The sequence below is a fragment of the Mixophyes fleayi genome, chromosome 3, assembly GCF_038048845.1.
Source record: "Mixophyes fleayi isolate aMixFle1 chromosome 3, aMixFle1.hap1, whole genome shotgun sequence".
NCBI classification, from domain to species: Eukaryota; Metazoa; Chordata; class Amphibia; order Anura; family Limnodynastidae; genus Mixophyes; species Mixophyes fleayi.
The window spans coordinates 306,541,797-306,567,297 of record NC_134404.1 but is presented as its reverse complement, the minus strand read 5'-3'; the positions used below and the strand labels follow the sequence as shown (position 1 = coordinate 306,567,297).

Sequence of the window (25,501 nt, the reverse complement as noted above, 5' to 3'; positions counted from 1 at the left end):
TGCAATACAATAAGGTGGGCAGAGGAGACCTAGAATGCATGCTAAAAGACAAAATACACACCAATAGCAAAGCAAATATTATTTATTGTTGGGGTGTACGGAAATGACTTGCTCTCCTGAGCTAAATTGAAACATCATTCACCGGTAATGGATTGGCCAGGAAAATCCCTGGTGGGCCCCACCACCTAGGTGCCCCCAAACCCTACGGAGGGGCGGGGTCCGCACTGTCCGTGATGAGGAGCGAACAGCTCTCTGCACCTTTGAGTAGCGTGGACATGCGCTAATAATGTTACAACACCGAGGAGTAGGGAGCGGTCAGCAGCTATCAGCAGCCATGCAAAGAAGAAAAGAAAGCAGTGCCGGAAGTAAGGTAAGTAAACTGAAATAATTACTGTACGGGAGGGGGGCTGGGTTAGTGTGTTGGAGAGTGAGGACACTCTCCTACCAGGGCAGCACAATTATATGGAGTATGACTGGAGCTATATATAGGGAAGCACGTCAGTGAAAAAGGACCCTCATCTTTGTACTTTCCAGTCTTCATTTGTTAATGAAACATGACATGCTCATGTTGTTTCATGTTGTTTGCTGATTACCTGCTTTTTCAACAGAATCTTTCATAATTTTTGTACTCTGTCTAAATAAAGCAAACAAATCCACTAGGCCATGACTCTGCCATGATCTTTACACCCACCTGTCGCAGGACTAAAGCAAATTTAAATGGACCAAATTTAAATGGACCTGTCTTTCTAGCTCGGCCAATAACCCTCCACTTTGCTTTGCTATGATACCCATCATCATGTTAGTCTGCATGCAGCAAAAGCTTAATTTGTAGTAGTGATCGAATTTACCATACAACAGATATTTGAAATAAATAAATAATTTCACATGCTCAGTTCCCCTCTAAGAAGAACCAACCTGAGTGTGGTTTCTGGATGCATCACTTCCACGCACAAATTCAAACCATATTAGTCTCTACTGTACATGAGCGCAGATTCTCAGACATTTAGCACACACAGCGGGACTGATTCAGTAAGGAATACAAATCCCGCTACATGACGTATTTTGCATAAAATTGCCCTGCGCATACCCTGAACTGACCGCCTCTGCTGGCTGACGTCATTGCGACCTGTGTCAATCAAAATTTAACGCGGCAATGTGGGGTCCCCTAAGGTTAAGTGGTTAAACATTTAACCGAACATTGCCGCTTTAAATTTTGATTGACACACGTCGTGATGACGTCAGCCAGCAGAGGCGGTCAGCGCTCCAATCGGAAAGTCTTCCTGTCATTATGCTGCTCTCTTTGGGGATCTCCAGCGTCGTCTTCAAGGTAAGTCTAATTATTTTCAAGTTGATTTTCTATTCTTTCGGGGGTTTTTTTGGAGGCATGACAGGTGTCGGAATTACCAACATTGTTTCATCCCCACCCAAAAATACATTGTAATCTTGAATACATGACCAGATTAGCCAATAGGCTGCATAGAGGACTGAGGTCTAAAAATGCCATGAAACCATCCTCTTCCCCTATCAAAAGTTGGGGACCCTCTGGAAAAGCCCAAAGAGGACGTCCTGGTGGAACCCCAGGTGGCAGGGAACACATCCCTGGTCACTGAAGATGTATGTAAGTATCTTGATTTTATAATCTAGAAATATATTATTTTTTGTCAGCATAAAAGTGTAGGCCTCAAAAATCCTTCCATTACTAAATATGTCTTTGACTAGGCCTAGACAAAGATTGCTATTCTACAGGTGTCTGACTTCATGGGCCTATTACGTGTTTTTGCAAAGCAGCCCCCCCCCCCCCCCCCCAAAAAAAAATATCTGCATGTGCCTCCAAAATACAGTCCTCAGGCTAGTACTGTGTTCACACTAAGATTGCCAGAGTATTTCTGTTAATGTGGCAACCTTGAACTGTGCCGAGCTAGAAAAATGTGGGCCAAATATGCACCCATAAAGCAAAGACATGTTTGGAAAACATCATAATGTTATGAGGATAAATATTATTTTTTTTCCAGGTGATCAAGATATCCCACCAGCACATGTACTAATCAAAAAAATAATGGCAAAAAATAACTAAATATCTGAATTTGTTTGTTTACAGTTAATTTTAGTTTTTTTAAGCTATAAAAAAGATTGTTATTTTAAAAGACCCTTGTGTGTGCATTTTATTTTTTCTAAGCAAATATGTAATAAAGTTATTATGGTCTGTTCTAAATGTTTTTTGCATATCATGGAATAGTGCAAAATAAAGAAAAGAAAACAAAAGAGACCGACCAGGCAGCTGCGTCAATTATAAAGCCACATATCTTCAATTATAAACTGGACAACCGAGTATAAATGGCAACTATCTTATGGTCTAATGTTTTTATTAAGGTCTGCCATTAAGATTCTGTAATGAAGGTCAATAAGATTGTCAATCTTTCATGCTATAAGTACTATCCAATATGCCAGTGACAATGACCACAATGATTATTATACTAGTTATAATTTACATTGACCTGTAATGTACCATTAAACATCTTACAGAATACCAGTGATAATTTCCTGCATGATGAAATATTCCAGTGATAATACCATGGAACATCTAGCATGTTAACAGTAATGTCCAGCAATATGTGTTATGCTATAATCTAAATATCTAAGATATGAAGTGCAACATCTAATGCTTGGTAAGGTCTAACCTGCCATGAGATGACACCCAGCAATATGATGTCATTGTTAATGATCAAACAGCAAGCTCTAGCATGCCAGTGACAATGCCCAGGAAGACCCAATGCAAAAATGAATGCCCTCCAAAACCTAAAATGCCAAATACACTCCATCAGAAAGATGCATGAATTATGTGCGTTTTCAAAAATATGAACATTACGTTTGTTTTGCGTACCTTGGTGAGTCAGACACAGCATCTCTATTAATTATCAGTTCAGTTAATAATAAAAAAAATTATATATATATATATATATATATATATATATATATATATATATATACATACATACATGGTACTGCGCAAAAGTTTTAGACAAATATGGAAAAAGCTCCAATTAAGAATGCATTCAAAAATAGATGTGTTGATAGTTTACTTTTATCAGTTAACAAAATGCAAGGTGAATACACAGACAAGAAATCTGAATCAAATCAATATGTGGTATGACCACCCTTTGCCTTCAAAACAGGATCAATTCTTCTAGGTAGAGTTGCACAGTTAGGGATATGGTAGGATTATAGTCAGGTGTATGATTAACCATTCCTGCTAAACAGGTGATAATGATCATCATTGAAACACAGTCATTAGCTGAAACAGAAACAGTTGTGTAGGAGGCTTAAAACTAGTTGAAGAACAGCCGAACTCTGCTACAAAGGAGAGGTCGTGGAAGACTGTTTCATGTCACAGGTTATGCACCATGGCAAGACTGAGCACAAGGTGGTTATTACTGAACCCACAGCATGAGGTCACCCTACCATAATGGCATATCAGGCTGATCAGCATGGGGCTGGATTCCTTAAGTTGGGTCTGCAAAAAAAATTCTCCTTCCAGGGGTACCCAGTCCGGAGCTGAAAGCACTAGGGCTCTTCCAACACCCCGATGGGTGTGGGGTAATAAAATTAATAATGTAAGCGTTAACACTATTTTAGTTTGTATTACTACAGGTCCCAGCAAGCCCAGGCTGCCATTAACAATCTGGGCATGCTGGTGCTTATAGAACCACAAACACCATCATACTCACGGCTGCCATGGCATGCTGGCACTTGGATAATCACAAAGGCCAGCATGCCCTGACTCCCAAATCTTCTTTACTTGCATCTTGAAGAACCCCAAATAACCTACTGGATCCAGCTTGGCAAAAAAATAGTGGCTGTCAAAAACTTTATTCCTGTATGCAGGAGCAACAGCAGCATAATGATATATGAAAGACATGAGGTTTATTTATAACCTATGGGCTTTCCCTGGAGGCTGCTGCAGGAGCTGACATGTACGTACCTATCTTACAGCTTTGTGTGTAGTAGAACACAGCTGGAAAATACACCCAAAGTCAACAAGGAACGTATCTTGAGATCCATTCCTTGTTGACTACGGGTATCAGCAGAGCCTATTTGCATGGAGTGTTACTACTCCCTGTAGATATGTGCTTCAATGACTCAAATCCTTTAACTCTAAGGTCCCTGCTGTGCAACCTGAAAAAGCGAGAGCATAATGCATAAAGAACACTCTTGACTAAATGCTCTCCCTTTGGCAAATAGTATGTATGTAATCGCTCCATATAGTAAATAAATAAACTGACACCAGAAAACATGGTGACGTGCTCTTTAAGCAAGCAAAAAATAAACATAAATATGATCAAGGAAAAAACTCACATACAGTATAATATTTACTTTTTCACCTCCTGTGTAGCCTCCTGCTCAGTAATTATAGAGAAAACAAATGTTTAAAACAAACTGGGCTAAGGAAAACTGCATGTAATCAATGGCTTATGCACAGTATTTCTGAATTTTATATAGCTGACGTTCTATTGGAGTGTCAATCAAATCCCAAGCTAAGGGAATAAAGCCAGAGAATAGGCACAATTTAAATGAATCATTAGCTTGGACTCATGCTGGTTTGAGAAAGCTTTTTCTTCAGATAATACCTAGTGATCTAATATTTGACTGACCACCCAAACCTGACTTCAAAGATTCAGGTGAGTTAGCTGTACTTAGTGTAAATGTCAAACAAATTAATCTATGCAAGAAGAAAAAGTCAAACGCTTAGATCTAGAGGTGGCCTTTTACATTAGTGTTATAGCTGAATTATGGTGGTTGTAAGTTATTTGACATTTTATTTTTTTTCAAGTGAAACTGGTCAGTGTGATGTTGGACTGTGTTGTGATGTTGATTTGCTGGGATATTATTTTGCTTTATTGCTTTTCCTATGCTGTGTGCCTAATAATGCTCAGGCTCAGGTCCCCGAGAACCGAACACACCCGAATTTAGCAGAGCCGAGTACCGAGCTGGCTCAGTATTTTCGGGTGCCCTCGGAATTGAAAACGAAGCAAAACGTCATTGTTACGTCATCGGATCTCGCATCTCACGAGCTTTGGATTGTATAAGTACCGCCCTCCACAGCGATTCAGCGCCATTTCACAGATGGACACAGAAGGGGTAGCACAGTTCTTGGCAGTCTCTAGTGCAGTTGGCCAGCGTTATATGTAGAAAAGAAAGAGGAGGGGTAGCAGTGTTCTTCAAAGTCTCCAGTGACATTCAGGAGAGCTCCATTGCTCCATTGCTAATTGTCATTGCTGAAATACAAATAATAGGTCTGGCAGGCTTGGTCTTCTAAATCTGCAATCACATTGTACTGTGCTATATAGGTAACATACAAAGAGGAGAGCTCCATTGCTCCATTGCTAATTGTCATTGCTGAAATACAAATAATATGTCTGGCAGGCTTGGTCTTCTAAATCTGCAGTCTTTGTTTGAAAGTGTATGAAAAATATTGAGACCTGTGAGGTGGTCAAAATTGACTGCAAATGACTTGAAATTAGTGTTATTGAGGTTAATAATTATGTAGGGGGGAAAAAAGCAAAAACTATGTGATTTGAGCAAAAAATCGGGATTTTAGAAAAAAAAAATCGGGATCCACAATCAAAACACGCAAGGGCGGTTTTGCCAAAACCAAAACACAAATTTAATACAGATCCAAAACCAAAACCAGAACACGGGGGTCAGTGAACATCTGTACTCTCAAATTAAGTAAATCACCAAACCGACTCAGAACCTCTTCATACTGTTCCATCGGGGCAGGGCTTGGGATTATGAAGAGATATGGAAATGACCTAGTACCTTTAACTCTGTCCTCCTGGATGCCCATCACAGCCCTCATTCATGAGATAAAGACGAAAGATGATCAAAATGCCTTCCCAATGACATTTGAGGGAGTTACCGGAGCTCAGGCCTGTCCCCAGACTTCTTGAGCAATCTGGCACCTGTGTTAATAAGGAAAGTGTGGCCTACGCATTTTTGGCAATTGAAAATGCTGGTGACTATAAAAATGACAAGGCTATTATTCTTGACCACCATTCCCCATCAGCAGATTCCAGCTCTAACATAGCCAATAGTGTGGTCTGTGGAATAAAGGGACATTCTGGAGTCAGCTGCTCACAGGTGAACTGTTCCCTTGTAAAAGTCTTTACTACCTCTCCTGTTGTCCCAGAACTGCCCTTATTACAAGTACTGGGTCTAATATAGGGCAAATGGACAGAGAGGCAGTAGAATTAACTCGGTTTTGAAGGGCTTATTGCCTCAGAAAGAATGTCAAAAAAGAGTACCATTACCATTGGCTGCATAGATGAAGATGTTCTATCCTACCCAACTGCAGAGGTTTCCCTTCCTAAACAAGGATGGGGGGGAAATTTTACTGGATTCTTGATCAAAAAAAATAATTAAAGAATTTCAGTGGTAGTAATTAAAAAATACAAATGGTAGTTATGATATCAATATAGAAATATAAACTGGCAATTTGCATTTACTGTACAAAATATAATTACCCACTATACAGGAAGTGACACTTAAATAAAGTACATAGCATTTACATGAGTATATAATTAACGTTCTTGAATATATTTTCTTTTCATAGAAAAAAAACTGATCCAAGTCTTCCTGTGTGCATGAGATATGTTTTAAATAGAACCCCTCCCCCCAGCAGTATCTAGGAAAGAGGTCTTGGTTTCACTAGCTTTAAAGTTACTGTTTATTTCTGAAGACCTTCATCATCACCATCATCATCACCATTTATTTATATAGCGCCACTGATTCCGCAGCGTTGTGCAGAGAACTCACTACCTTCTGTTGGAAACATTGGGAGCTGAGAAGAGATTTAAAAAAGGTTTAAAAAAAAATGGAGCAGGGAAGAAATAACCGAACTTGGATTGAAATTTCGTGTGACTCAAGTTTCACATCGGAAAAGGTTGTGTTGCTGGGAAAGGAAGTTCTAGCAATATAATCTTCAAGTTCTGCTTTTGCTTCACCATTCAGTGGAATGGCATTCCACACTGTTACAGTATTTTGCATTCTCTGTCAATGGTGTCAATTTAGTCCAGTCTGTCAGGTTTTTGGGATATGCTAAGGGATGGCTGGGTGAAATACAAAAATGAAAGAGGGATTCTGTAAAGCAGCCTTAAAGCCAAACTCTGTATACAAGTACAGAATGAGGCAAATATTCCACAGAAAAGTTTTGGAAATTTTGCTTCTCTCTTGAGTACAAAATTTTTCAAAAATGGAGCATAATATGTAAAGCTATGAGGAAGGAAGCGAAACTGAGAACACCACTGACACATTTAAATACATTAAAGGTATCAATTATCTGGATGGTCAGGGCAGTCTTTTACATGATAAGTCAAATTCCAGAAGTAGTGGACACTAAAAAAAATATTAGTTTGCTAGATGCAAGCACATGATTTTTATGGAAAGATCTCTCCTTAGAAGATGACTCAACAAAAAAAGAAATTGTCTTCCGCCATTTCCCTGTACCAGCCATATTCAGTGATTTAGAACAGAGGTGTCCAAACTCAGTCCTCAAGGGCTATTAACAGGTTTTCTGGATTTCCATCTGTAGAAATAGGTGTGATAATTACTTACCCAGCCAATTAAATTAACTCACCTGTGCATGAGTGAAGAAATCCTGAAAACATGAACTGTTGGTAGCCCTTGAGGACTGAGTTTGGACATCTCTGGTTTAGAACTAGAGATGGGCGGGCTTGGTTCCCCGAGATCCGAATTCATCCGAATTCAGCCTATCCGAGTACCGAGCCGAGCACGCTCTGTACTCTCCCGCCCGTTCGGAATCGAAATAGAGGCAAAACGTCACGTGACGTATTCGTATTCCTGAGCTCGGTTCTCGCGAGATTTGAAAAGCATAAATACCAGCCTCCACAGTAATCCATCGCCATGTCACAGAGGGAGCAAGCAGGGTTAGGTCACACTGGCTATATCAGCGCAGGGACAGAGCAGTAATTGGACACATTATTGTTTCTATTCAATACCATTCTAATCTTAATACCAGTTGTTACAGCAGTAAGAGGAGGATAGAGGAGGGGTTTTGTTAAATTTCTGGCACTCCAAGTGCTTTTGGGGTGTTCCCCATTCTTTTGCATTAATTTTTCTGGCTGTCAAAAGTCCTATTTGTCAGCAGTCTAAAAAAATAATATTTAGCACTCCAAGTGCTTTTGGAGTGTCCCCCATTCTTTTGCATTAATTTTTCTGGCTGTCAAAAGTCCTATTTGTCAGCAGTATAAAAAAATAATATTTAGCACTCCAAGTGCTTTTGGGGTGTTCCCCATTCTTTTGCAGTAATTTTTCTGGCTGTCAAAAGTCATATTTGTCAGCAGTATAAAAAACAATTTTTATCACTACAAGTGCTTTTGGGGTGTCCCATATTCCCCAGTGTTTTACTGTAATTTTTCTGGCTGTCAAAAGTCATATTTGTCAGCAGTATCTAAAACAATATTTAGCACTACAAGTGCTTTGGCCTCATTAAAATGGATTCAAAGCAGTCCACATATGAGCAGAATCAGCAACCAGGTTCTGTCACCAGTCCTGATGGACTGATGTTCCCAGTACGTCATCTGTGAAATGCGATGTCAAACTACATAGTCTTTTGAAATCAGCAAAAAAACACACACCAAAACAAAATTTACCGTGTTGAAGCGAAAAAGAAGTATAACTGAGGAAAAGTTAACTGGCGATAAAAAAAAATTGCCAACATGCCATTCTACACACGCAGTGGCAAAGAGAGAATGAGGCCTTCGCCTTTCTCTATTAGTGGCAGATCCAAAAATGTTACCAAGCCTTCTTCTTGTAAGGTCACTCGTGACCAAGCAAGACCAAGTCATTTGGAGTCTAAAAGTGGTGCACAACTACTGTTACGCGTCAAAGCCAAGCTGCAAGAAAACAGTAAGGCATTAGAGGATAATGTATGCTCTGAATCAGAAATGACACCAATCCCTTTGGAGAGTCCATCCACCAGTGGTATGTCTAATCGTGAGCATTCTGTTAGTGACAGTGTACCCATAAAGAGGGGTCCTTTCAGCAGTACTGCTGATGTGTGCCTGAACAGCCCGAGTGTAGCTGGTGATACACCAATTGAGGATGCCACTATGGAGTTAGAAGAGGACGAGGAGGAGATTTGTGTAGGCGGCGAGGGCACTAATGATGATGTTGATGATTATGATGCAGACAGATACCAAATTGCCTTTCTCAATTTCTATTTATATTCTAGAGTCTATAACGGCTGAATAGTTTTCTATTTTACTCCTAGTGGAGAGGGGGTCTGATGCAGATAGATACCAAACAACCTTGGTCCATTTCTTTTTATATTCTAATTCTACAGTCTATGCAGGCTGCTTTTTTTCTATTCAACTACAAGTGAAGGGCGGGGGGGGAGGGGGTCTATAGAGACTGAAACCAAACTGCCTTTGTCCATTTAAATTATTATTTTACAGTCTATAACGGCTGAATTTTTTAGTATTTCCTACAAGTGGAGGGGGGCCTAGAGAGACAGAAACCAAATTGCCTTTGTCCATTTCTTTATATATTTAACTATAAGTGTAGGGTGTAATATACACCTAAAGACGATGGCTGCATTGCCAATAGGCTAAGATGAAGAGGAAGACAATCAGGTTTGTGTGCAGAATTAAGGATGGCCTACCAGGGATTAAACTGTTTTCTTCCTAATTAATTAGCTTTTGAATTACCTTACTTATCTAAGAAACAGGTGGAGCACTAAATTTGGTTATTTTATGCCCAAAAACATTGATTTTTAAACAAAATAGCAAAACCAAACCAAACAAAACCAAAACCAAAACACGCAATGGCGGTTTGGCAAAACCAAAACCAAAACACAACGTTAATCCAGTTCCAAAACCAAAACCAAAACACGAGGGTCAGTGAGCATCTCTATTTAGAACATACTTAATCATGTAGAGCAAATGTACAGTAACCCATAGCAGGCAGGCAGGCAGACATGGGCGATGACATACTAGGCAATGCAGTTTGTTAGTAAAAAACCTCAATTGAATGAATAAAGCAAGACATTTTAAGGTAACTAATTCATTAACCCTTTCGCTGCAGAGTCTATTTTTGCCCTTTTCTGGTTGGTCTCATTCCAACATAAATATCAGTCATTTGTTTCTGCGGAACCCACACAAATTATACTTTGGGGTTTTTTCAGAGGGCTTTGAATATTAAGAAAATATTATTAGTTTGCCTTTACTGCCTGTCAACGCAATAGAACAAAAAAAAATCTACCAGAATGTCCAAACACTGCGTGTAAAGGGGGAAGGTTTATTGAAATTGCAAGAAAGTGAATTAAAAGCAAATGTGTGTATTTTTATCTCTGAACACCACCAAGCAATACTTTGCGATTTTTGCATTGGCATCAAACCACCTTTCCAAAACAGCAAGAAAGCAGGATTCTACGTATAGGTTTTTCATAATAAAATCTGCACTTGAAATTTAAAATGTTTTTTTTATGTTTTTATATTGCTAGTTTGCACAGCCTTGAATGAAATGCATAAATGTATAGCAATAATATGGGTAACCCAGCAAGGCATTCCATTTTGAAGACTTGACAACAGCAAATTTGTGTACCCTTTGTTTTAAATAAGGGGCCCCTGATTTTTTTAAGCAAAGGTGGACAGGACAGGTCTTTTTATTCATTTCTGTAGTGTAGGGTACTATTTTCTGGTGATCACCAGATAAATATTATTAGGAGTGTAACTCATTTGAAAGAGGAGACTCCCCTCTTTCAAAAGAGATGGACCTGAGTTTCTAGGTGCCAGGATGAAGAAGATAGAACACTTTAAGTGCCTTTGCCCCATTCCCTGGCTTTTATTGGCAAATACTTATTAGATTGTAACAGGCGTCAGCAAATGTGAGTAAGGAGGTTATTCCACATGTTTGTCTCTTAACCACAACATTTTTTCATTGAATACAGGATACAAGTTTATATATAGTAAACAAGCTTGTGGTATCAAGGTAATAGACAAGGAGTTAAGTACTGCATGTCTGTGCAGCATTAAGGCACTCATTTGCATTAAGGAACGACCATTACACATGCACAGTAGACATATTAGCAGACCGCATTTCGCATGCGCAGTAGGCACCGCAGACTGGCCAGACGGCACCTTCGGATCCGGTACCTGACCAATGGAGACAGCACGCAGCGCCCACTTATACCTAATTTTCTGCATGCAGAGGGCTCGGGCTCCGGGCTTAAAGATGTAATTGCGTTTACATCATTAAGCCCCATTCCCCCCCCCCCCCATCGACCACCAGTAGAAAATAGCTGTGAGATAGAGGTAAGTATAATTCTAAATTTTTTGAATCCCCAATTCTGCGCAAAGGGATGTCTGGCTGCCTGCGTCTCCTGGTATTACAGTACCCCAACATCACAGGTTTTCCTGCGCATCTCTATGGGTGCAAGGAAAAATCTGTGATTTTGCATCACCACAGAGAGCCCTTGTGGCCCATTGCACAAGTGGGACAGGGACTACATGACAATTAAATAGATTATTTTTGTTTTTGCTTTATTCTCGTGTAGAGGGTTTTGGGTGGACAGGAAACATACCACTATTCTAGAATATTTGTCTGAGGGAGATTCATTATTCTGTGTCCTATCTAAAAAGAAACAAAAAATAATAAAAAAATAGAAAAAAAAAAAAAGCTGGAAAGTAATAAAAAAAATGTGTGTGATATGAATGCTGTACACAAAGATCACCACAAAATTTCCCAAAGAGATCAGACACCTAACATTTATCTTCCATCTGCCAGCCCTCGTTCACTTCCACCTTATGGATTTGTGCAGTGAGGTATATTTTACCCATCATCATCAACAACATTTATTTATATAGCGCCAGCAGATTCTGTAGCACTTTACAATTGGGAACAAACATTAATAAAATAATGCTGAGTAATACATACAGGCAGAGAGGTAAGAGAACCCTGCTTGCGAGCTTACAATCTATGGCATACTTACCTACTTTTGAGACCAGCTGTCCGGGAGGGGGTCTTTCGAGGGGGCGTGGCCATGTGTGATGCGCTGTTAGGCTCCGCCCCTGTCAAACTAAGGAAATTCTGGCCAATCGTAGCAGGGGGCGGGGTCACGATGCCGTGGTTAGCCCAGCCCCCACCATTTACAACAACAGGTAGATGATGGTTCCGGGATTTTTGCCTGCTCTCTCGGGTGTCCAGGAGAACTCACAAAAATTCGGGAGTCTCCCGGACATTCCGGGAGAGTAGGCAACTATGATCTATGGGGTACCCATGTGCAATGACAAAAACCAACATAAAGAACTTTGTCCCTGGACCCTATAAGGGTGTAACATAGATTGTATCACTACAAGCAGAAGAAATAGCTAATTACATTTGGGGATGAAGCAGGGCCGGATTAACCCGAGGTCTAACGGGGCTATAGCCCAGGGGCCTCGGGCATCCATGGCGCCCTTCAAAGTCCTCAGCAGCATTATTGATCGGTCCGGGGGCGGGGGCACCCCCAGCCCGATCAATGCTGCTGAGCATTGTCACTGTAGTCCTCCATCCCAGGCTCTCAGTAATCTGCTTACTGAGGAGATCTCGCATACAGCGCGCCGGGGACAGAGGACTACAGTTACAGGTAAGCGCTTGGGGGGGGGCCCCTCACGGGGTATGGGGGGCGGTGGTTGGCTCACATTGGGGGCCTCACGGGGGAATGGAGGCGCCCTTAGCCCAGGGGCCTCCATTCCCTTAATCCGGCCCTGGGATGAAGGCAGTTTCACTAATTGCTTGAAAATAAATTAAGCAAGAATAGTGAAATAGATTTTTTGCCCTATTTTTGCCCGTATTTTCTTATATCATAACTGCAAAATTAAAAGATATTTATTCCACAATTTTAGCAAAAAAAAAGTTCTATTGGTTACAAAATAAAAGTTACCTTTGTACACTGACATTATCAGTCCCTATGTAATTACCTATCACCAAAATGTGAAAACTGGTCTGGCCACAAATTGGTAAATAAATGCATAGAGTTTGCACAAAAAATATTGTGAAACCAGGTTATATTTTTAAGAAACTGTTTTCCTTTTAAAATAAATTCAGCTGAAAGGAAGTTAAAACTCTACTAAACATCATTGAATTCAAGATAAAAGAAAATGAAAAAGTACTGATGGATTAAATGAACAGCTTCCCGAGACATCTGATAAGGCTATCATTTATACACAGCCTTAGATTTGGCTGTCTAAGCATAATATTTTTGCTGGCTGGAAAGGTACTGAATATGCTGTGCCAATGAAAAATTAAAACATTATCACATTTTTGCTTCATATGTTTTTTTTATTAAAAAAAAAAAAATCCAGATTGATCACAATCCCTGTGCATGGAATATCCAGGTGTTACACATTGTCAAGGGATAAACTGTAGCAGACCCAGCAATACAGGAGCGCTATAAACATGTTGACTTTTGTTAAAAGGAAAACTTTAAAAAATATATATCGAAAAAATATTAGCTAGAGATAAGCAAATTAAACTCTTTTTTTGAGAAAAAAAGTTTCTTTTTAATGATTATAAAAGCACTTTTAGAAGATTATGTTCTGTTCCAAACATAATTGGTCACTAGGAGATTTGTGGTAATATTACTGATACAAAGCAAACAAAAAGTAAAGCTCAACAGCGACTCTAATACTGTAAGCTCCAATTTCTTTATGACAAAATTACAACGTTTTTTTCCACATAATACTGGTAAGTGAAAAAGAAAAATGAAAATAGTAGCATTTTAACCACTCAGGTGGAGGACACAAGCTGTGAGCTAAAATAAGAGTTTAACAAACAGTGCTTTATAAGCTCCTAAACTACAATTTCCAACAAGTAAAATCATACTGCACGCTTAGTACATTAATATAGCTGGGTAGGCATACTGTATCATTGTTTTTTATATTGTGAATGGCAGAGGTCTTTCTTTTAGTGTAGGAGGATATACTTGACCTCTACAAGTGGCAATATAGAATCAGGTTTATGTAATGGAACCTTAATAAAAGCTACTCAATGCATATATTTGAATTCCCTTTTGCATGGAGTGAAGGTGAAAACAATATATAAAATGTCAGTAAAAGAAAAATAATACTCTAACATAACTATGTAAAAAAAAGAATCAAAAGATGGACCCCTCTTCACTTCAAATGCAAGAATGAACAGGACTTTGGGCATTTTTAGAAGACAAGTCTCATGGACTTTTCAGTATTAAGGAATTTAAGAGTCACTAAATCTAAAATGAGACAACATAGAACCTTAATTAGTGTTGCTGATGAGAGAGGTTGTTTTCAAAAGTCCATGTTGGAAAGATGATTGCCCTGTGGTCTATGTATTAAGGCAAATATGGAAGAAAGATTGGTGCATTTCCACCCTTACCTTCATCTTTACCTCTTCTCTAATTCTTTGTGTGATTAGTGTTCAGAGGAGTCAGGGAAGCCATACTTTCAGACTTTAAAACATGGATGACTCATTAGTTCTTCCGTTAAGCCATCTGGATATTCCAGAGTTGAATAAATACTCTGATCCTTCTAACCTCTTAGAATAGTGTGACCACTCTGAACAACATGGAGCTGACTGAGGACTTGTAAATAAATTAATTCACGTTTAGAAAGCATGGAAGACTATAAAAAGACATCAAAACAGCATCATTGAGAAATGTCAAGGCAAAATCTGGAAAACCCAGAAAACATTAAATAGAACATCTCATTATGTCATCAGATATCATCATCATCATCATTTATTTATATAGCACCACTAATTCCGCACCGCTATACAGAGAACTCACTCACATCAGTCTCTGCCCCATTTGAGCTTGCAGTCTAAATTCTCTAACGTATACACACAGACAAAGAGAGACTCGGGTCAACTTGACAGCAGCCAATTAACCTGCTAGTATGTTTTTGGATTGTGGGAAGAAACCAGTGTGACCGGAGGAAACCCACACAAACATACAAACTCCACACAGATAAGGGCAAGGTTGGGAATTGACCCCAGTGCTGTGTAATCAAAACCCACATCTCACTGGAAAGGTCCTGTAGTAGTCTACAGGTCCACAGTACAACATTGCTCCATCCTGAGTTGTCATAAGAACACCTTTCCTACAACCTCATCATAAAGTCAATGTCTAATGGATGTGATAGAATACTTTATTAAGAAACTTTGGAATAAAGGATCTGATTCATCAAATGTCAAAAAATCCCTACAACTTACAAAAATGGGTGTTATGCCAGCGATAGAGTTTTTTCACCTCACCCTGTATATGAAGTATATGTATAACTAGAGGCAGCAATAATATTGCTATTGTCATGATAGCACCACCAGAGTATCAATGGTGCTAGCCAGAGAAGGGTAGCGCATTTATCAAGTACTGTAACAATACCTGTTGTGTTATCGCTATCTTAGAATTCGTTCATTCTGAGGACTGAGAAAATAAAAAAAAAATCATTGAATACATTTTTTAGTGAATGGGGGATATTGTTATTTATTTTTAAGCAGGAAAGAAATAGTAAATATAACATATATGTTGCTATATCTGTATATATGAAAGCTTCTTTTTTTTAATGGCTACTATAGTAGAGGGACTTTATAGCAAAAGGTAACTTATCAGTCTGGATGGCTTCCATCATGGCAACTGAGTAATAAAATAATATTAAATCACAATTATGAGCAATTTTATTTTCACTGTGATAACAGGTCCCAAAGTGATATTGTGCATTGGGGTTGTGTGGCAGATAGTGGTACAGGAAATATTGTCCAGATGGCAGGAAGAATGGATTGAACTAAATTTTAACAATTTGTGGAAGCTAATGTCAGAGTCAGTGCAGAAATTGAAGCTGAAACGAAGTTAGATATTTCAGCAAGAAAATGATCCACAACATTCCTCACAATCAACCATGAAGAGCTTATAGAAATGAAAGATTAATGTTTTGGAATGGCCTTCACAGTCCCCAGACTTCAATTTCATTGAAGCTGTTGGGGGAGATCTCAAAAATGCAATGCATGCATGAAGACCGAAGAATATATCTGAGCTCGAAGAGTTCTGCAAGGAAGAGTGGGAACAAATACCTAAAACAAGAATTGAAAGACTTTTAGCTGACTACAAGAAATGTTTGGAAGCAGTGGTTTCTGCCAAAGGAGGTGTTACTAAGTACTAACATGCTACTTTCATTGTTGTTTTTTAAAAAAAAAAAAATAAATCTCTTTTAAATTAAGCAAATAAGTAATTGTGCATTAAAGTGTGCAGAAATATGTCATTTATAATTGTGTACCATGTGTGTGTTAGTGTCTTTTTACATAGAGAGTCATGTAGAGTTGGGCACAACGGGCCTGATTTAGAGTCGGACGCAAGTCCAACTAATCAGTGCACTTTTAGCCAAGGATCCGCCCCAGTTTGTGCTCAGAATGAGACGGATCTCCCCCTTTCACCTCCCTGTGCTTAGAGAGGTGGAACTGGGAAGGTAGTGGGCGAGCCTAGCAATGCAAAGACTTGTTCACGCACTTTACACGATTTACTGAGTTGAAAGCAGCCGCAAATAGGTCTTTAGGAGAGGGATCTTTTGCGGGTACTTTCTGCTGGTGCAACAGACCTTGCAGTATTACAGAAAGATTTTTAAAAATTATTAAATGTTAAAAAAAGGTTTACAGCACCTCTCGAACAGCTTAACAATCCCTAGTGCTGTTTGGAGGGGGGACGTACAATTTGTTTTATTTACAATATTTTTTGTATTCATTACTCGGCTTTACAGGGCCGCTGTGACTGATACACTTAAGTGTATCATGTACACTGGCCCATAAGGCAGATAAAGAGGTGTGTTTGTGCAAGTTGCATTGTATTCTGAGTTGTAGGGATCTAAAGATCTGCGTGACTTGGAATACTGTGTAAATTACGAGATGCAGTTTACACTTACGAGTTAAGTGTGAATTCTGTCTGACTGTAAATCAGGCCCTAAGTGCGTTATGCTGCATATAATAAGCTCTCATGCACACAAACCCTAGTTATGGTTGCGGCCATATGAAGACTGACTGGCATCTTGTGCTTACAACCGCTATCGGCCCTTATGCTTAAAGAGGTGGAACAGGTGGGAGGACGGCTTGTACGCATAACCAAAATACATTAATGCTTTGAGAAAGTCTGCCTAGTACAGACGAAACGCGTCAGAAGTCTCATTATCAGTGTGTCCATTTGCTCACTTAGTGGAGATTTGAAAGTTCTTTTTCTGCTCCATTCGCATTGTCAGCCATTCGCTTCATAGGAACCTTTATTACTGCTCTCTGAATACAGACGAATATCTCTAGGGTGCGCACCCATGAATCACGTGACCGCCGTCTACTGGGAGTATCGCTAGCGACTCATCCAGCGGGGAGTCCGTGAGTTTCTCATTCAGTTTTCAGGTTCTGTGCTATTTTTGTTCCTCTATATACATCATTGGCGGTACTTTACAGACATTTCAATATTGGGTCAAGTCCCTTAAGTCCTTTACATGGCTCTCTGTGGCTTATAATCTGGATCATCATTATACCAATTTATGTTATTTTGGTCATTACTCCATCAGTGTTATGCTAGCATATGGACACACTGTTTACAATGCTATTATTGCATTGTTTTATTGCTGTTTATTTTTCTACCACATATGTGACATTATTTGATGTTATATGATATTGTGACTTGTGGGATGTATTTTCTTATGGTCATATTAACCATTATAACATTATGTGGTGATATTTCTATGTTATATACCATTAATAGGTGCACCTTTTTACCATTTTATAATAAATATGTTTATTGTACCTCTCTACGGGGGGTATTCAATTGTTAGCGAGATGCGTTAAAATTTCGCGCTCGAAAAAAAAAAAAAAAACCCGCTCGTTTTTTCCTGTTCGAGCGTGCGTTTAAAAAAAGAAACCCCCTCAATTCAATTGTTTTTTTGCATTCACCCCCTCACGCTCTATTATTGGACCTAGCGAGTTTGAAATGAGGAGTGGTTAAGGCACTCATTTTACTATAAAAAAATAAAAGTAAATTAATGCAATCAAGAATGGCCCCAGCACTGCAAAGGAGATTGGGCCCCTACACTGCAATCAAGAAGGGCCCCAGCACTGCACAAGAGAATGGGCCCCCACACTGCAATGAAGAAGGGCCCAAGCACTGCAAGCAACAATGGCCCCCCCTGTACAGCAGAATTAAAGATTTTACAAGGAGGTACATTTTTTGAAATTTACAAACATTTGAACACTGGCCAAGCATGGACATTTGTAAGGTACAAATATTTGTGGGACAGTGGGCAAGCCGGACCTTTCTTCGAAGGTAAAAATATTTGTTGGGACTTTGCGGAAATGAGTGTGTGTAAGTAAAGCATCATAAAACTGAGGATTTCGTCCATGGTGAGTATTTTTTTTTTTTTTTTCTTAATTAAAATCTATGGTGTACATGAGGGTGTTTACTGTATTTCTTGGGGTTTTATTATTTTTAATAAAGATTTGTGGTTGGAATGAGGGTGTTGTGCTTTTATTTAACATTTTGCTTTGTGGAACTACAGATCACAGCCAGCCGTGGGTGTAAGAGCATGTTGGCACTTGTGGTTCTACAAGTGCAAACATGCCCTGGGTGCCATGGGTACGCTGGTGCTTGTAGTTAGACAAGAAGCAGCATGCCCACACTATTTAGGCCAACATGGCTGGCTGGGACATGTAGTTCCACAAATCAAAATTTATTTTTTTTTGCTTTTTTTTCATACAAAATCCCCATTTATTACCCTACTACCCACAGCCCAGGGGTAGTAGGAAGAGCCCTAGTGCTATCGGCACTGGGCTGGGTGTCCCTAGGGGGGTGGCCCGCTTACATTTTTCAGCGGACCACAATCCCTAGGGAATCCAGGCCAGCGCTAACAATCTGTGGGTGTTTAGTCATTATGGCCGTGGGACCCAAACTGCATTCCCCCCCCCCCCCCCCTGTTATAGTGCCTATCATCCCGGCTGGTTTGCCTAGTGCTGGTTCAATTACATTAGAGGGAACCCTACGTCAAATTTTTCACACCTCAATAGCCTGCCAGCACTAGGGCGAAGACTAAATAGAGTGGGGAGCAAACGATTTTGCTTTTAAAAAAAAAATAAAAAAACATGATACTTTTTGGCACAACCACACCCCCCCCCCTTAAAAACAGAAAAATAATATAAAAAAGTTTAAATACATGCACCACTATGGTTTTTTCTAAAGGGGGAAATTTCCAAAAATTATTAATTATTATACACTTTTTTTAGTACTTTTCTTCTTTTAGGTTACTTTTATGAACTTTTACACCTATTTTCTCAGTTTAATGTATATTTTTCTTAACTTAATAAAAAAAATTTTTTTCTTTGAGTAGACCATGGAGGTGCGTGATAACAGCATATTTGCCTTTTTCACACTCGGCGTTAAAAAACAATTGAATAGCCTTTTCCGCTAAGGGTTCACAGCCAGCCTATACTTTAACATTGACAAACGCTTGGAGCGCGATAACACCGTTTCGGTAAAAAAAAAAAAAAAGATTAGAATTGCGTGAGAAGTTTTTGCGCTCGAAAATAAGGTAAAATAGCAAAAAAATGACTTTGCACGCTCGAACTTCCAAACTCGCTAACAATTGAATACACCCCTATATGTCAGTTTGAATACTGGATATAATATTCATTTTAACTTTGTTCCTGGTGGTTATATTGCACTGGTCCTCCTTTTCGTAAAATACATTATGGGCCTGTTGGAGCAAATGATAACGATTTGCTGAGATGCTTCCGACTCAACATACCGTGTACAATGTGTCTTTTTCAGATGCAATTTGCATCTGTGTTTTATACGGGACTGTGTCCAACTGTATATGAAACTTGGACCAGATGGGAACACCCACCCCCCTTAAATTGTGTATAATTCGAAATAATACTCTGCACAATGTTTTTCACGTTTATTTCAGGTTATAAGATATATTTTTCAAACATTTAATTCAATTGTACAAATCAATCTGGTTGTTTTTTTTACTTGCAGTATTCATCCGTAGTGTGCAGTTGTTCCAGCCATATAAAAGTTATGGAAATCTGTTATGTTGTGATATATTTTTGTTGTTGAGTGCTGTGTTTACATACAAGTGCAGAGTAGGCTAAAAAAATATTTAACACATTGCTACATACATCAATAGGGCAACTAAAATTTATCTACAGCCCAAAGCAACTGTTCCACCTGGGGACATTATTGTTCAATTGCAGCAGTTTCAAGGGACCTCAGTAAGATATATTGCCTGTTTGAGTTCTTTTATTGCTAATTGACATTTTTTTAGAGCTCTCCAGACAGCTATAGTTAGTGCTGATTGGGAGTACAGAGAAAAGCATTTATAACAGCAACTTGTGCATGTTACCAGATGGACCCATATATCTCAGGCATCCGAGTTAAAAAGTTAATGAAGAAAATAAACTTTCATAATGACTTCAAGGAAAACCACAACACACCAAATGTGTTTACACATACAATGGAATTAATCAAATCAAGTGTCTTGAAAGATGTTACACTTAAATGAATAATTAAAGCTCAAGTGACAATGTATTAAATAACCATAGCATGAAGTAAAGTACTGCTGTTGAAATCAATGGAGAGTTTGGCTTGATAGGTTAATTATAATATTAAAAGGGTTTTGCCCTTTAAATATAAATTTTACATAATCTTCTCCCTTTCCAATAAAACCATTTTTTAGCACTGAGCCGTCCACAATTTGTAGCATTTAGCAGGATCCCAGCACTGACAAATAGCAATGAGTGAAACACAAGCTGCAACAGCTATAACGTTTTATAATAATTATTCTGGTGCTATGCCAAGGAAAAACTACATTCGTTTTTCACTCAGACCACTCCATGTTTGTGGATATTTACTGAATGGTCAATTGTTCGCTCAGCTACTTATTTACACCAGTGATTTCCACCCATATGCGTCTGAGAAAGCTGCATTATTTGTAGCTGGCCAGGAGCAGTAGCAAATAGCAGATGATGATGGTGATGGTCAGGGCTGCCAAGAAGAATTCAGGGCCCGGGTACAACAAATTCATGGGGCCCCCCTCATAGTGAAGTAAGCCCCAAAATTTTTTTGCGCCGCCTTACGGCGGCGCAAAAAAGATTAGGTATATGGTCATATATTCAGGGGCGTGGCTAGCCAAACGGCAGTGCAAAAATTTTGGGAGGTGCGGTCATGCATTTGGGGGCGTGGCAAACGTGCCATTGGGGCGTGGCTAACATAAAAACCACTAGGCTCTCAATTCGCCGGAGCGTCACATATGTTTAAGCACTCCTGACTTTCAGGACATCTACCACCACAGGGTAGTATACAAACAATGCAGTGTGTACACAAACAGTTCAGTCTTGGCCTACACCTTACATTGGACACAACATTCACCAAAAATTGGTATTGTCCCTACTAGAATCACAACATTTCACACACTGTGCTGCTCTCTCCTACCTGTTCTTCTCACTTTCTCCACCTGTGGCTGCTGCTTTCTTTAGTTGTGGCTTGTCCGGATCCAGAAATGTTGAAGGACCTATTTTGAAAAAAAAATGGCTACATTTAGAAAATTACAGCCAGCCCCAGCGTTAAATCAATAGCACCCACGATTAATAATTAGGCCTTCCTCCAGCTCCAATATTACAATAATGTGCCCCTTCATCATCGCCATGCCTTATGATCACACTGTGCCCTCCATGCTGTTTTTGCCCCCTTCATCTGGCTCCCCTTCATCAGACTATACTATGCTGCTCCCCCCCTTTTTCAATCCCACTGTGCCATGCCTCCCCCCCCCCTTTGTAACCCCACTGTGTCATGCTGCCCACCATTTTTTAACCCCACTGTGCCATGCTGACCCCTGTTTATTAACCCCACTGTGCCATACTGCCCCGTTTTTTAACCCATCTGTGCCCCTCTCATTTTTTCACCCCCTCTGTCATGCTGCTTTCCCATTTTTTAACCCCTCTGTGCTCCCCCCTCAATTTTTAACCCCTCTGACATGCTGCTTTCCCATTTTTTAACCCATCTGTGCCCCTCTCATTTTTTAACCCCTCTGACATGCTGCTTTCCCGTTTTTTAACCCCTCTGTGCTCCCCCCTCAATTTTTAACCCCTCTGACATGCTGCTTTCCCATTTTTTAACCCCTCTGTGCCCCCACTCATTTTTTAACCCCTCTGACATACTGCTTTCCCATTTTTTTACCCCTCTGTGCTCCCCCTCATTTTTTAACCCCTCTGACATGCTGCTTCCCCGTTTTTAACCCCTTTGACATGCTGCTTCCCCGTTTTTTAACCCCTCTGTGCCCCCCCTTATTTTTTAACCCCTCTGTCATGCTGCCCCCCCGTTTTTTAACCCCTTTGTGCCCCCTCATTTTTTAACCCCTCTGTCATGCTGCCCCCCCGTTTTTTAACCCCTTTGTGCTCCCCCTCATTTTTTAACCCCTCTGTCATGCTGCCCCCCCGTTTTTTAACCCCTTTGTGCTCCCCCTCATTTTTTAACCCCTCTGTCATGCTGCCCCCCCCCCCCCCGTTTTTTAACCCCTCTGTGCCCCCCTCGTTTTCCTCCCTTCACTTACCTTTTCTCCTCTCTTGGTCTTCTCTGCTGCTCTGTGCTCCAGACTGACTGAATGCTGGGCATGACATGATGACATCACACCCAGCATTCAGACAGTCTGAATAGAGCACAGAGCAGCAGAGAGGAGGGATGCCGGCTCCGCGATCAGGTGAGTATGTTTTTTTTTTTTTTTAAACTAGCCTGCTCCCCCCACCAACGACCGAGCCCCCCCCCGCCAAAAAAAAAAAAAAAAAGGAAAGGAAAAAAAACGTTTTCAAAAAAAAAATTAAAAAATTAAAAAAAATCAGCAGCGCAAGGGCCCGGGCCGGGCCCCCTGACATGCCGGGCCCGGGTAATTAGTACCCGCTCCCCCCCCCTCTCGGCGGCCCTGGTGATGGTCACCAGCACTAGTGGACTGCTTGTGATCTTGTGATTGGCTGTTTGCCAGTGCTCTGTTTATGCTGATTGGGGATTTCTTTGTCGCTCGGGCATATATCATGCTTTTCTGTGTGTGTTTCCGTGCATGGGACGGCGTTGTTTTTGCTGTATTAGAGAGGTTTTAGCAGTATTACTGATGCATAATAGTGAATGCTTTTGTTGCAAATAAAATAAATGGTTAAAAATATGAGCGCACAAGTGATGCAATTGTAGCTGACATAATCCAGGCCAGGGGCGCACGCAGAATTTTTACAGGGGGGTTAAGTCCCCCCACCCAAAAAAAATTTTTTATAGAGAGAGCGCATGCGCAGCAGCTCCATTTCGGCAGCACTGTGCTATACAGCAGCTGCAGCGCAGTCAAAGAAGCATCAGCGGCGGTGTTGTATACAATAATCTTTGACAGCGCCGCGGTTGCTGTATAGTACAGTGCCGTATGTAGGGGCACTTCGTTAGCGGAGGGGAGGGGTTTCTGGAGACCCAGAAACCCCCCCTGCGTGCGCCCCTGCAGGCGCATAGGCTGCTGGTTACGACCAGCACGCACTTAAGATAGTTGCTGTTTTGCATATGGTCCCATCTGAGTCTTTTTTAATGAGCACAAATTAGAGGAGCAATTGTGGCCAACTCTGCATGTGTCCCAAAATAGCAATACTCGTTATTGCATTGTACACATACCTGCTGAATCTGATAACAGTCTCTGAAAACCTGTATAATGGAAAGTTGATAAAAGGAGGCATTCCTTATGAGAAGCAACTACACATGGAGTTGGAGGAGGCATTGAAATAATAACGTTTATGTTTCATTGAGGAATGTATCTCTTTTGCCAAATAGTACAATTGTTATGAACTTTGTTCCTAAATGCAGGAAATAAATATACAGCAATGTCAGAGAGGACAATGGAGTGTTGTAATTAGCTATGTAGTAAAATGCACTTGTTTACAAAGTGCTCTAGATGCACGCTGCAGACACCTTGGTTTTGCATAAGTGCTTCTAGATAGTATGCCCATCACATTACAAGGTGCACGCCTACACTCCACTGTCAGGAGACTCCTCCACAAACTGAAAGTGAGCTTAGGTTTCTAGGGAGGATGAAAAATCTCAAGAGCAAAGTGCAATCTCCTACCACTTCTGAGCATCATTTTACCAAATTTAACTTCTCACTTCTTCAAAAAACTGTCTTTATTGCACGTGGCACTTATGTGTTTTTAAGTGCGTCTAGAAGAGTGCAAAATGCATCCTATTAAAATTATGGGAGGACCTAATGGCAGAAAAATTAAATGCCATTTTTTTCACTGATCCACACAACTAGGCACATTGGTACTTAAATAAAACTAAGTTAGACCTAAGCTAAATATTTAAAACCAGAAATTGTGTTGACTCAGGAGACTCCTGCCAGACTTTCTGGAAGTGTACTGTGACAACTCACAAACACAAATTGCAGGCAAAAGGGATAAGTCATGTGGCACATTTATTAAAATGCCATGTAACCTACAGGCCTGTAACCTGGTAAGTAAAGGGTAGAGTTTAACCCCTGATACGGGTGATAAGGTAAAATTAATGTAGGCACAAGATAAAAATATTGAAAAACCAATGGTACAATGTATTTGGTAGATAAAGATTAACTCAACAATAAAATACAGTATTTACATATAAAAACAGAGTAGACATAACAATATCTGAAAAACTTTAGAATAAGCAGGACTCCCTCTGTTCTCCTGGCAGCTTGTACAGGACCCCTGGCAGCTTACTCTCTGCCTGTTCCTTCTGCTAATCTGACAGCTAGCTCGGGCAACCCAGCTGCCTCTGCTGTTTGTAGTCTTTAAACAGGAAAATATCAGCATAAGAGAAAGGATTCTGCAGTGATAGTAAACCATTATTTTACACGGCCATATATCAAATATTATGTCCCTAGAGCAAGTCCACTAAAAGGACTTGGCTGTTGTTATTCGAGGTAGGCAACAAGTATTTCTTCTCCCAGAAATGTTCAGTTTTACTGACACATAGTTGCCCATCCTTCACATGATCACTTGCTTGCCCCTGTGATAGTTCCCCTTCTGGAAGCACATACGCATATGCAAATACCTCTGTCTTAAGTCTACACTATCTCTTGCATATGATTCTTCATGAGTGGGCAAACTTTAAACTGCACAAGTAAATTTTTATAAGTTTTAAAAGATCTACTATTTAAACGATTAAGTAATAACTAAGCAATAAAAACTGTAAATATCTGTAAAATAATCTAGAACTCATTAAACTTTAATCATAAAAAAGGCAATCGTTCCCAAATTGTCACTAGGAAGAATGACTAAAATAAATGAACTTAATTAAAACACTAGTAAAAACAAATGTATATTTGCTTTCTATTGTATTGGGAATAGTTTGCATGCTATTTCCAAAAGGATTGAATTAATATACACCAATCTGTATAAGGGTCAATGACTATCAAATTAACGATACATATCTAAAATAAGT

At 39.8% G+C, this 25,501-nt stretch overlaps 1 long non-coding RNA gene across 1 annotated transcript in view; it reads right to left on the bottom strand.

Moving 5' to 3' along the window:
- The window catches only part of LOC142144776 (uncharacterized), a 357,429-nt gene extending 334,772 nt beyond the window's left edge, over positions 1-22,657 (bottom strand). Inside the window, exons 1-2 of the long non-coding RNA XR_012689785.1 lie at positions 22,617-22,657; positions 21,500-21,578 (exon numbers count right to left, since the gene is read on the bottom strand). This is a non-coding gene — a long non-coding RNA (uncharacterized LOC142144776). The remainder of the gene's footprint in view (positions 1-21,499; positions 21,579-22,616) is intronic.
- Positions 22,658-25,501: the final 2,844 nt, after the last annotated feature.